We start from the raw sequence: 11,817 nt of genomic DNA, 5'->3' as shown, positions 1-11,817 counted from the left end.
GATTCAGATCATGATGGCACTCTAGGATTTCTCTGTGAGCTCATGGGTTTGTGTCACCCCCAACTAGTCTCTGTGGAGGCTCCAGCTGGACAGGGAGCACTGGCTCTGGAACCTGCATGGCGACTCTTGTTGTTCCGGTTATAGACTTACCCACAGACCATGAGAGCCCAGCATGGAGGTCTTCCTTGTGGTACAAGGCTAGGCAAGGGGTGGCAGGTGGCAAGGTATTTTCACAAGAAAAGAAAATGTTAATGAGTCATGGTTTCTGAAATTTCTTCTCTGAGACTGTAACCTAGCCAGCTCTAGGGTTCGGAATAATTGTTCTCAGTAATAACACATAGCACCATACTAATACAGCCTTATGTGTGTCCAAGAAAGTAACAATTTATTCCAGGCAAGACTAACAAAACAAGAAATGGTTGATTTTATTCATCTTGCTACCTGCCCACCGCAGAGATCAAGAAGTGAGGGAGAAGCCAGTTAATAAGGCTAGGCGTTCTGGAGAGTTTTGATGAGTGCCTCTGGCATGCCCAGAAGCCAGGGTTGGGGGTTCTAGAAAGGAGACTGTATAAAGAAGCCCTGAGAACTGAGACTATTTTTGCAGAGATAAGCCCTAAATTCACACTATACTTGTTTTCATTAGAATGCACTTTTGAGACAGACACAATGGCTTGACATTCAGCATCCATTTCATTCTCTTTTAGGCAGCTAAGTAATATATGCCTCAGAATCTCTTGCAGCTAGGGTTCTAGGTTCAGTTAAATTAATGTTGTATGATTCTTGAATTTGGATTTGAGAGGTCATATGTGTGTGTGGGTCATATATTGCTGTTGTGGCCATGACTGAGGCCTCATGGTTTTCAAGCTGGTAGTGGTAACTTCCAGGTGTGGATCCCTGATGGTGGCAGATCAGTTGCATGGCATGGTTTTGGGAGACTTTTCTGGAAACTCAACATGGAGCAGGACTTTATATATAACTCTCCAAATAATGCTGTTAGCGTCCTAATAACACCTCCTACAAGGAGTTATTATTAAGGTTTTCTACTTTGATTACTTGAAGTGGATTCTGCTCTCTACAACTGACTCCTGACCCCCAGCAGATTTGCTCACTCATGTAACCACATCTTTTGTGCCCCTACCTTCACTATTCTACCAAATCCTTCTTATAGAGATGATTGCAGGTCAGGCCTTGGCTCTGACATCATCTCCTTTATGAGAACCTCTACGCAGCCTTCTCTGATATGTGACCTGCCTTTTCTGCCCCCAGCACCCGGCGTTCCTCAGATGCTTACCATCTTCCTCCCTGCCAGCAGTCAGGGCTGTATCTTTTCTCTATATAACTGAGTAGGTACCCAAGAAACTTGCTAAACTTTAAAAATTTATGCTAATTTATTTTATTCGTCTCTACCAGCGTGGATGGGGGTGTGGATATGCCACCACACGTGCGGAGGTCAGAGGACGGTTTTTGGGGAGTTAGTTCTTTCCTCCCACACATGGGTTCTGAAGCTTGAAATCAGGTCATTGTGCTTAGCAGCAAGCCCCATGAATCCCCGAGCCATCTCACGGGCCCAAGGAAACTTTCTCGTTGAGAAAGTAAGAAGCATAAGGCAGAGCCTTGTAGTTTAGACATTGCTTCATTCAGTAGAGGGCAGAGGCATGTTGATTAGCATGAATGGGGATGTTAGGGAGGAGAGGGGCAGCCTGAAAACCTGGATCTGGCTTCCTCTTCTGTTAAATGTGTGGTGGTCTGGAAAGATGGTTCAGTAGTGAAGAACTCACACAGCTCTTCCAGACAAGCACAGTAACGTTTCTCAGCACCCATGCTGGATGGCTTACAACCACCTGTAACTCCAGCTCTCGAGAATTTGACGCCCTCTTCTGGATTCTTTGGGTATCTGCACACATGTACACACATTCATGCATAAGACATTACTATTTTTTAGAGAATGGATCTCTAACTCACGATTTTTAATTCCTTTTTAGAGTTTATGTGCATTGGTGTTTTGGCTGCATTCATCTCTGTGTGAGGGTGTCGGATTCTCTGGAACAGGAGTTACAGGCAGTTGTGAGCTGCCATGTGGGTGCTGGGAATTGAACCCTGGTCTTCTGGAAGAGCAGCCAGTGCTCTTCACTGCTGAGCCATCTCTCCAGCCCCCTAAAACATTTTTTTTTTTTAAACAGGAGCAGGACTTCACTGCTGTTTCCTTGAGCACTTGAGTTTGGGAAATGCTGAGCTCATCAAAGGAAAACAGGTTCCTCCACTGCAGGGTTTCTCAGGCCCTTTAATATGCTAATGTTCATTGTGAATCAAATGAAGGGCAGGTATATATGCAGAAAGTCTTTTTGTCTTTTGCTTCAAGAACCTGAAAAACAAATTACTAAAAAGCCTCAAGGTCTCCCAATAAAAGCAGTTCTTACGCTTCTGTGCCTGGAGTCCCGTGGTCAGTGGCTAGGCAATTCTGCAGGCTCACCAGGCTGGAAGCCAGTCTAAACCTGTCTTGGTCTGGAAGACTAGGGCAGGTCTTCACTGTTCCAACCGTGCCCTGGATAAGCCCAAAAGAGGCAGCCCCAAAAACCCGGCTCCTGGAAAGCTTGTTGGCCAGAAGACAGTGTCAAAGGGTCAGCAGGTCATCTTGCCCATAATAGGAGGTCTTTGCAAAGGTCCATGAAAGAGACTTGGACTGGATTTGGGTTAATAGTGGTGAAGAATTTGGTATATTCAGGCAGTCTACCACAATGTTTCACCAAGTTCCAGGTGACCCAGGCCCACCTTTGTGGCTGCAAGGGGGTGCCAAAGGGGGTACTGATTTTACACTCTGCAGGTTTAAGGGAGGGCGGCTGCTGAGCAGATGGAGTCGTGCAGATCCTTGGCAATCTAAAGCCAGCAGTGGCAGCCCAGAAGGCAGGTGGCAGGAGAGTCACCAGCTTGAGACCAGTCTAGGTTACAGAACCAAGTCCAAACAACAACAAAACTCACCCTGTGAACAATGGTTCAGATGTAGCTAGGGAGCAGCATGCCCTGGGCTGTGCCCTCAGCACTAGGAAAAACAAGTCAGTCCATTGTGGGAGAATTCTCCTCTCTCTTTACTTCCCTCTTGCTCCCCCTCCCCCTTTCTTTCTTTTCCCCCTTTCTCTCTCCTTCTCCTCTTTCTCTTCCTCTCTTCCTCCCACCCTTTCCCCTTCTCTTTCTTTTCCCCCACTTCCTTTCTTTTTCCTTTTCCTCTCCTTCTCTCCCTCTCTTCCTCTCCCCTTTTCCTCTTCCCTTCCTCTCTGCCTTGGAGTCAGTATCAGCTCTTCCCATGATTCAACTCTTCAACTCCATGGCAAGGATAGTTCTTTGCGCCACTATTCTTGGGGAGCAGAGCCTTCAGGGAGTATTATTTCCAGGAACTTTGCTGTGTGGGAGTACACTTTTCCTGTTCAGTTCCTCCAGGAAGGCCTTCAATGAGGGCTTGACCTTGGGACAGCTTTCTTTTTCTAAGGCTTGGTGTCACTTGGTCTTCTTTCTGAGCTCTAGACCCAGGACCTGTCTTCTGCCCCTAGTGACTCATGACCCCTGGGGCCAGCATATCTGAATGCCTGCCTGTGCCATGAGGAGAGGAATGGGGAACTGTTGGCCAGGCTTCTGCTCTTCCTGCCAGCCTGACTCTATTATCATAAGGGCCCAAGTCCACATGTAAAGAACATGTGGAGTGGCTGCAGGGGTGGCCCTGGAGTTTTCTGCAGCCCCATGGCCTGCTGCCCCCTACACCCTGCTGCTTCTTGTTTATGTGAACCCAGAACAGCAAGAATTGGCTTTTCTAATTTGCGGTCAGGGGTTGGCTCCTGTCTGTCAAAGCTCCCTGGACCCCCTGGTAAATGTCCATAGCTTTGGGGGTCGGTAGGCTCTAGGAAGAGGAGGCCTCTGGGAAGGAGAAGGCCTATGGCTTGGGAGTCCCAGGAGGACATGAAAATTTAGCCTTGTTAAGAAAACCTTCAAGGACGTTAGGGTTGGTTGAAGGTGACTGACAGCAGAAGCACAAGGGGCTGCTGACTTCACAAGAGGCCTGGTGTAATGATTTCAGCCACGTAACGCTGATACTTCTGGGTTCTGGAACTGTGCATGTGCAGATGGGCCCTTGGGTGCAGAGGTGCCTGAATGTTAAAGGGCCCTGTGTGACCCACGTGCACGCATGCATGGTTACATCCACTATGACTCAGCTAAGCCCTTGTACACATGTGTGATTAAGTTCGCTATGACTCAGCTAAGCCCCTGCGTGCATGCGTGAACCCGTCATCTGCATAGAATGTAGTCATGCCAACCCCCATGTACTTGTGCTAGGCAGCTTTTAAAAAGCTGGGTGTGCCATCTTCCTCTCTCTCACTACACACCAATTCCCCAGGCCTGTATGCACTTCCTCTAATAAACTCCTAAGTGGGTTTGTTGCATGTTCTGTGTTTCCTTCTCGCTCGCGCCAGGTAATTTCATTGGTGCCGTGACTCCCTGCCCATACCACTAATCAGCAGGCTGAGTTAATAGCCCTTACCCGAGCCTTCCAGTTAGCAAAGTGACAATCTTTAAATGTTTACACAGACTCCAAATATGCCCTTCATATCCTCCTGTCCCACGCAGCTATCTAGAAGGAGCGCGGTCCTCTTACGACAAAAGGAGGATCCATAACTAACTCAGGTTACATTATTGACCTGTTAAAAGTCTCCCATCTCCCCAAAGCTATAGGAATTATTCACCATCGGTCTCATCAGACCGACAGTACCATTATTTCCAAAGGAAATAATCGGGCTGACCAAGCAGCTAAAACAGAAGCATTCCAAAGCCCAAACCTACCTCAGTCACCTCAGGGGTGTCATACAGTACAGCCCACATTCTCACAGACACCCCCTAACACCAGCAAATTCTGTCCTACCTACATCAGCTCTTTCATCCTAATAGCAAAGCTCTGTTTCATTTTGTTAAGGCTCACCTCTAACCCACACCTGAGGACTTAGAGTTCTTAAAAGCTATCACTGCCTCTTGTCAAATCTGTCAAAAGTCAGATCCCAAGACCAAATATTGTAGCTTCCCTTTTCCCACCCACCAGGCCAGGGACTTCCTTCCAGGAACTGACTGGCAGCTGGATTTTACTCATATGCCCACGGTCAGAAGAGTTAATTATCTCCTGGTCTTGGTGGACACCATATCTGGGTGGATTGAAGCATTTCCCACCACTAATAAGAGGGCCCCAACAGTCTCTGATGTTCTTCTCTGAGAAATCATTCCCGATTTGGAATCCCAACCTTTCTTCAGTTGGATAATGGCCCAGATTTTACTTCCCAGATTTCTCAAAATTTGTCCAAGGCTCTTAACATTCCCTGGTATTTTCATATCCCATTCCACCCTCAGTCTTCAGGAAAGGTAGAATGAACTAACCACTCTTCAAAAATGTTCTTGTTAAGATGTCACAGGAGCTTCATTCACCTCGACTGGGTAAATTTTGCCTCTGGCCCTTCTTAGGCTTAGGGCTCTCCCCAAAAGCTCCCTTTCCATCTTGCCCTTTGAACTCATGTATGGGTGGCCAGTTTTAACCCCCAGCCTCTCACCCAAAACCTCTCCCCTTCCTGATCACCTGATTATTCTGCTGTTATTCTATCTTTGCTCCCTATTATGGGATTTTACCGACTACTCATTACCTCAACCATGTGCCAATTCATGCCCACCGCTGATTAAAATAGGGGATCAGGTATTATTTTCTCCCCCAGACCAATCCCTCTCACCCCTTTCCCCTAAATGGCAGGGCCCCTTTCAAGTAGTTCTTGTAACTCCCACAGCTGTCAAGCTTGAGGGACGTCCTCATTGGATTCACCTGTCCCATCTTAAACATTTTACTTTTCCAGCTCAAGATACTTCCTTGTATATGGTAACTCAAACAAGGCCCTGTTCCCTTAAGTGCCAGAGGACACCAAGATCAGCCACTCTCTCTCCAGTTCTAGAAAAATAAAAGTCTCATCCTTACTCAACTTTCTTGTGTCAAAAACTCCATATACTCTCCTTCTTCCTCTTTCTCCTATCTGCTTTACCAACTTCTCTATATCTCCAATGTCATGCTTAAATTTCCAGTTAACCACTAAGCTGTTATTACAGGGACCATCATTAAACATAGAGCTGGAGGTACAAGGACTGTCAAAAGCCCAGGCGAAGAGAAACAATAACGAGTTTGCAGCCCTGAACTCCAAAAAAAATTCACAAAACAGACTTTAACATAACAGATTTAGCACTGACTTGCAGTGTCTCCTGGATGTTAAGTAAATACCATGATGCTAAAGGAAAACAAGTGCCTTAAGATTCACTTCAGGTAAAACATTAAAGGGTCAAATAATTATCCTTTTCAATAATTTCCCTCACACCATCTTCCATTCCAACAATATATCATCGTAATCATAAGCTTTTAATATGTCTAAAATTTATTTATTTTCAGACATTTTTTTCATAAGCTCTAGGAAGTCAATTGGACCTACCTAAACGGACCAGACTTACCCAGAAAAAGTATCATTTAATTCTTCCCTTATCATTCCTGGGAACCCCTGGGAAATTCCCTCCTCCACCCCTGCCCAAAAGAACTCCCCTCTTTCTTCCATCTTGGGACCCTCCTCCCTTAATCACTGGTATCTAAAATTTTTTCCAGACATAATTTTCTGCCTTTCCAGCATCTTGCGAGGTCCAAGCTGCCAGCCAACCAGTTCCACAGAGCCCAGAAAAACACAACAGAAATCAGACATCCCAGGACGTGGTCAAGCATCTGAACTCCCTGACGCCCACAAAATCAGCAACGACACCCACAAAGCCAACATGAAGCAGTCATGAGAGACCTTACGACACTCCATTCCCACCCATTAAAAAGACCTCAAACTCCCCAATTTTTTATAATAAACAAAAGAGTGGAATGTAATGATTTCAGCCATGTAAGGCTGATACTTCCAGGTTCTGGAGCTATGCACGTGCAGACGGGCCCTCGGGCGTGGAGGTGCCTAAATGTTAAAGGGCCCTGCGTGACCCACGTGAGCACAAGTGTGGTTATGTCCACGACGACTCAGCTAAGCCCTTGCATGATTACATCCACTATGACTCAGCTAAGCCCTTGCACGCATGTGTGAGCCCCGTCATCTGCATATGACGTAGTCATGCCAATCCCCTGTGCGCATGCGCTAGGCAGCTTTTAAAAAGCTGGACGCACCATTTTCCTCTCTCTCTGCACACCGTTTTCCCTGGCCTGTATGTAACCCCTCTAATAAACTCCTAAGCGGGTTTGTTGCATGTTCTGTGTTCCCTTTTCACTCGCACCAGGTAATTTCTCCTGGGACAGGTGAAAGGGCCTGCCACTAGGGCCCACCAGTGGGCATGGTGTGGAGTCCTAGACAGGATAAGTTACCCCTGCTAAGCCTGGAAGTGACCCATGCAGGAGGAACTTTTTTCCCACTTTGGAACAGGATTCACCTAAAAATTTATTGTGATTGTACCAGAAACAAATGCAGCAAAATTAATGCATTAAAATATACTTAAAGGAAATGCTAGGCCATTGGCTCTTGGAAAAACCTATAGCAGGCAATTATAGACAATTTACATTTTTTATAACGTTTTTTGGTGTGTAATTTTTTTCCAATTAGAATTCTACAGTGGCTACATGCTATTGTTAAACAGTGGAGGGGGGAAAGTGACATAGGAAAAGAATAGCAAGAATGGTACAAGCACGTTTTTGAGAAATAATTGTTCTACAATGCACTGCACGGTATAGTCAATAGAATTTCAGTTTTATAAAACAAAAAGTTTATAGGGAAAGACCAAAGGACACAAAATTGTTATCATGTTTATCTCTGAAAGTGTGATTCATTTAATTTCTTTCTCTTTTTATCCTTTTGGAAGAAACATATTACTTTTTGAAATTATGAAAAGGCAGTTGAAAAACGGATAGATTTCCTTTTGTACATGGCGTTGATTGACAGCAGGGCCATGGGGATGGTGTAAATCAGTTCCTGGTTTGGCCCCCAGCACTGAAGGGACAGTCAACAACCTGTGAGTGCATGAACTTTCTTCCTGTTGCCTTGGGGTCATGGCCCTGGGGTCCGGGTCTCTGAGGGTATAAAGACCTTGGCTTAGTCTGAAGTGTTAGTCTGAGGAGGTAGCCACAGAAAGCGCCTTCAAATTGGACTTGGGAGAGAGAGAAAGGTTTCAGGAGATGAGGGACCCCGGTGGGAGGGTGGGGTAAAGTCCCTGAGGCAGGATGGAGAGAGATCGCCTGCAGGGCCAGGAAATGACTTAATCTAGAAATGAGGGCCACAAGCAAGCCTGACTTCCAGAGCAACATTTGCCATCTCACGCCTCTCCTGAGAGGGCTTTCAGAGGTGCTTTTCTCTGCTACCTCCTGACCCCTCAGTCCTGCCGGGGTCCTCAGGTCCATGAACAGGCCTCTGTACATAGGAAGGTGAATGAGTATTACAGAGTGTGTGTACAAATATAACCATTTCCCAAGTCTGTAAGGTTGAGTAAAATATGCCATTAGTGAGCTTTTTTGAATTCCTACCTGTTAAAGGGTCCGACTTATTGATTGTATTCCTTGATGGAACCCTGGGTTCTCTGCGCACACTAGGCAAGCAGTCCACCACAGAATCACATCTTTAGCAACATCCGGGGCATTATAAGAAGTGGGCTATCAGCTGGGCTTATGTAGGGAGTTTGAGGCCAGCCTGGTTCCTCAGTGAGACTTTGTCTTCAAAACCAACCAACCAAACAACCAAACAACCAATAAGGTTGGCAAGATGGCTCAACAGATAAAGACACTTGTCACCAAGTTTGATAACCTGAGTTCAATTCCAAGACTCACCAAGTGGAAGAAGAGAACCAACTTCCACAACTCTGATTTCCACAGATGCTCTGTGGTATGTGAATGCCCACGCTCCTAAAATAAACAAACGGAATACAAATTTGTTTGGAGTAGGTTTTGGGATTAGAGGTGTGTCTTAGTCATATAGTACTTTGGAAGTATGTGCAAGGCTCTGTGGTTCATCCCCAGCTTCTCAGAAAAATAAATACTCTTAAAAATCAGGCATTTAGGTGGACCTGCTGGTCAGCCCCCATGTGCTGGCAGAGATGCTGGCAATCCAGCTAAGGTGCTCGAGGTTCTTGGGGAGAATTCCAGCCAATTCTCTGGATGAACCCCTTCTACCACAACTCCAGAATCTTTCCATGTCCCTAGCCCGTATAGATTTGTGCTGGAGCCCCTGAGCTCTGGGACAAAGTTTCCCAATGTCTCTTGCAGTATCCTATTTTGCTGGTGACCGTGTTGGAAAGAAAGGCTGAGGTGGGATATTTGAAGGCGTCCAGGCTGTTTGTCCACCTGTTGATTCTCACTGCTGTGGGGGAAATCTTGAGGCAGGGTTTAGAGTTGGAGCCATCTCAGTGACTCAAAGAGGATTGTGTGTGTGGGGTCTGGCTTTGTCCAAAATTAATTTCAGGAAACATTTGCTAAATTCCTGAGCCTACATATACTGTGGGTGGCTGCACCCACTGTCTTCGCCTTTGCAGAATGCTGGGGTTTCCTAGACTCCCTTGTAGCTACCTGAATCTGGTCAATTACGTGTAAGTGGAAGGAACTGGAGGACAGTAGTGATTTATTTTATTGTTATTATGGTTTGTGTGGTGTAGAGATTGAACCCAGGGATTCACAGATAGTATGAAATGGCTCTACTGCTCAGTGACACCTCTGGTCCTACAGCCAGGTCTTCAAGAAAGTTTTTGCTCAACTGACATGCCACTTTAACCTTTTATCCTTCTTCCCTCCATCTTCCTGTCCGGAATGCAGACTTCATGCCTGGAGAGGCAGTAGCTATATCTTGATGAGGAGAGTTAAATCTCCACGCCGAGCGCTAGACGAGGAAGGATGAGAAAGCGATCTGCTCTTCAGGAATGGTGTGGCCTGCCGTAACGAGGCTTAGAAAGCCTCCCTTTGTATGTAGCAAACACTTGCCTATCTTGTTGAAGTCACATTTCTTTCTTTTCTTTTTTCTCTGTAATTGAGGAAATTCTAATACAAATGCAGCACATGATTTTATTCTTAGGACAATTCAACAGGCTGGAGATCACATCTGGGTTTCACAGATGCATCTCTTAGGTTGGGAAGGCTCCAACAAGCCAGGCCAAGACCGCTAGCTGGTCAGTTGCACAGTTAGAATGGAGGGTGGGACTGCCTGGTGTCGCGACCCTTTCTAGCCTCTTTTTGACTCGTCCCCTTCATGTGGCAGAAAGTTCACCATGTCTGCTCTGGGGGAAGCCAGCCTATTAGAGAGAATGCAGATGATGTTCAGGAGACAAGCAACAGGGTTTTCATTTAGTAGCCTAGGCTGGCCTGTAATTTACTATGTAGACCAGGCTGGCCTCAAACTTGAAGCAATCTTCCTGCTCCAGCTGGTGCTGGGATTCCAAGTGTGTGCCCTTGAATCTGGCTGCAATTTCCTCACTATGACGATGAGTTCTCTTGTTATAACCACAGATGTGCTCTCCGTCATAGGATAAACTATGCCCACTTCAAACTCTTGTAACTCTAGGGCCTCCAAATGTCACCTTATTTGGAGGCAGGGTCATTACAGAGGTCATCAGACTCAAATGAGATCATTAGCTTGGGCCTTATCTCAACACAGCTGGCTGGCCCTGGCTGTGTCCTTATAAGAAGGGGTCCCCGAGGAAGGAGAGTGTGATGAGCCACGCATGGAGAAGTCCGACTCTATGGTGTCTTGGTTTTGAACTTCAGACTGCCAGAAGGAGGGGAGGGAGGACTGAGGAGTTCTCTAAGCCTACCTTAGAATCTCTGGAATGAACCCAGGGATTCTCCTAGCCATTTCCTCGAGGGTGACCTTGGAGGTGTCGGGGTTGCAAGTGTGCGCCGCTACACACTATGTGCTCAGTGCTTGGGATTGATTTTTGGGTGCCTGTTGCATGTTAGGCAAGCACTCTACTGACTGAGCTACATACATGCCCAGCCCCTCACTAACTGGGCCCGTTCTGTATCAGGTAGAGCGATTTAAATGGTTTGTAATAACAAATCTCACCCCGTCTTAGAAAAGAAAGGATGACAAAATTGGTCATATTTAACTGTCGTAACAGGAAGGGAGCTGAGGTAGCTACAAACTCCAGGACGCCTTCATTCGGGCCTCAAGGTCTGTATTCTTACCTGAGCAGGTCTTGACTGTGTCCGGTATCTCACTCTCCATCTGAATCTGTTCCGTGTTTTTCTAACAGGATACACCAGTCTGGGGAGCTGGTAAAGAAAAGGGATTATTGGTGGCTCACAGTTCTGGAGGCTGGGCAGTCCAATGTCAAGACACTGATAAACCTATGTCTGGCAAGAGAACGGCCTCTGCTTCTGAGAAGGAGCCTCAAAGACTGTGTCTTCAAAGGGCACTGCCTCTTGCATGGTGGAAGAGTGGAAGGAAGGGGAGAAACCCTTCTCAGTAACCCTTGGTGGCAATTTATGGTTTGAGTTTGTTATGCTTTCCACAGGCTCCTGTGTTTGGACACTTGCTCCCCAGCTGGTTTGGGGGAAGCTGTAGAACCTTTGGGACATGGGTCTTGGTTAGTGCACATAGGCCTTGGGGATGGGCCTTGAGGGTTGTAGCCCTGCCCTACTTCCTGTCCCATACCTGCTTCCTGATCCACCAAGATGTGCACAAGTTGTGCCATGACCTCCCACTGCCAACAGTGGGGCTGCAACGTCTCCATCCTCCCCTTTCCCTTCCCTCCCCTCCTTTCCACTCCCTCCCCTCCCCTCCTCTCCCTGCCCTTCCCTCCTCCTCC

This window comes from Microtus ochrogaster, chromosome 10 (genome assembly GCF_000317375.1).
Source record: "Microtus ochrogaster isolate Prairie Vole_2 chromosome 10, MicOch1.0, whole genome shotgun sequence".
NCBI classification, from domain to species: Eukaryota; Metazoa; Chordata; class Mammalia; order Rodentia; family Cricetidae; genus Microtus; species Microtus ochrogaster.
Note: the sequence above shows the minus strand (reverse complement) of the source record.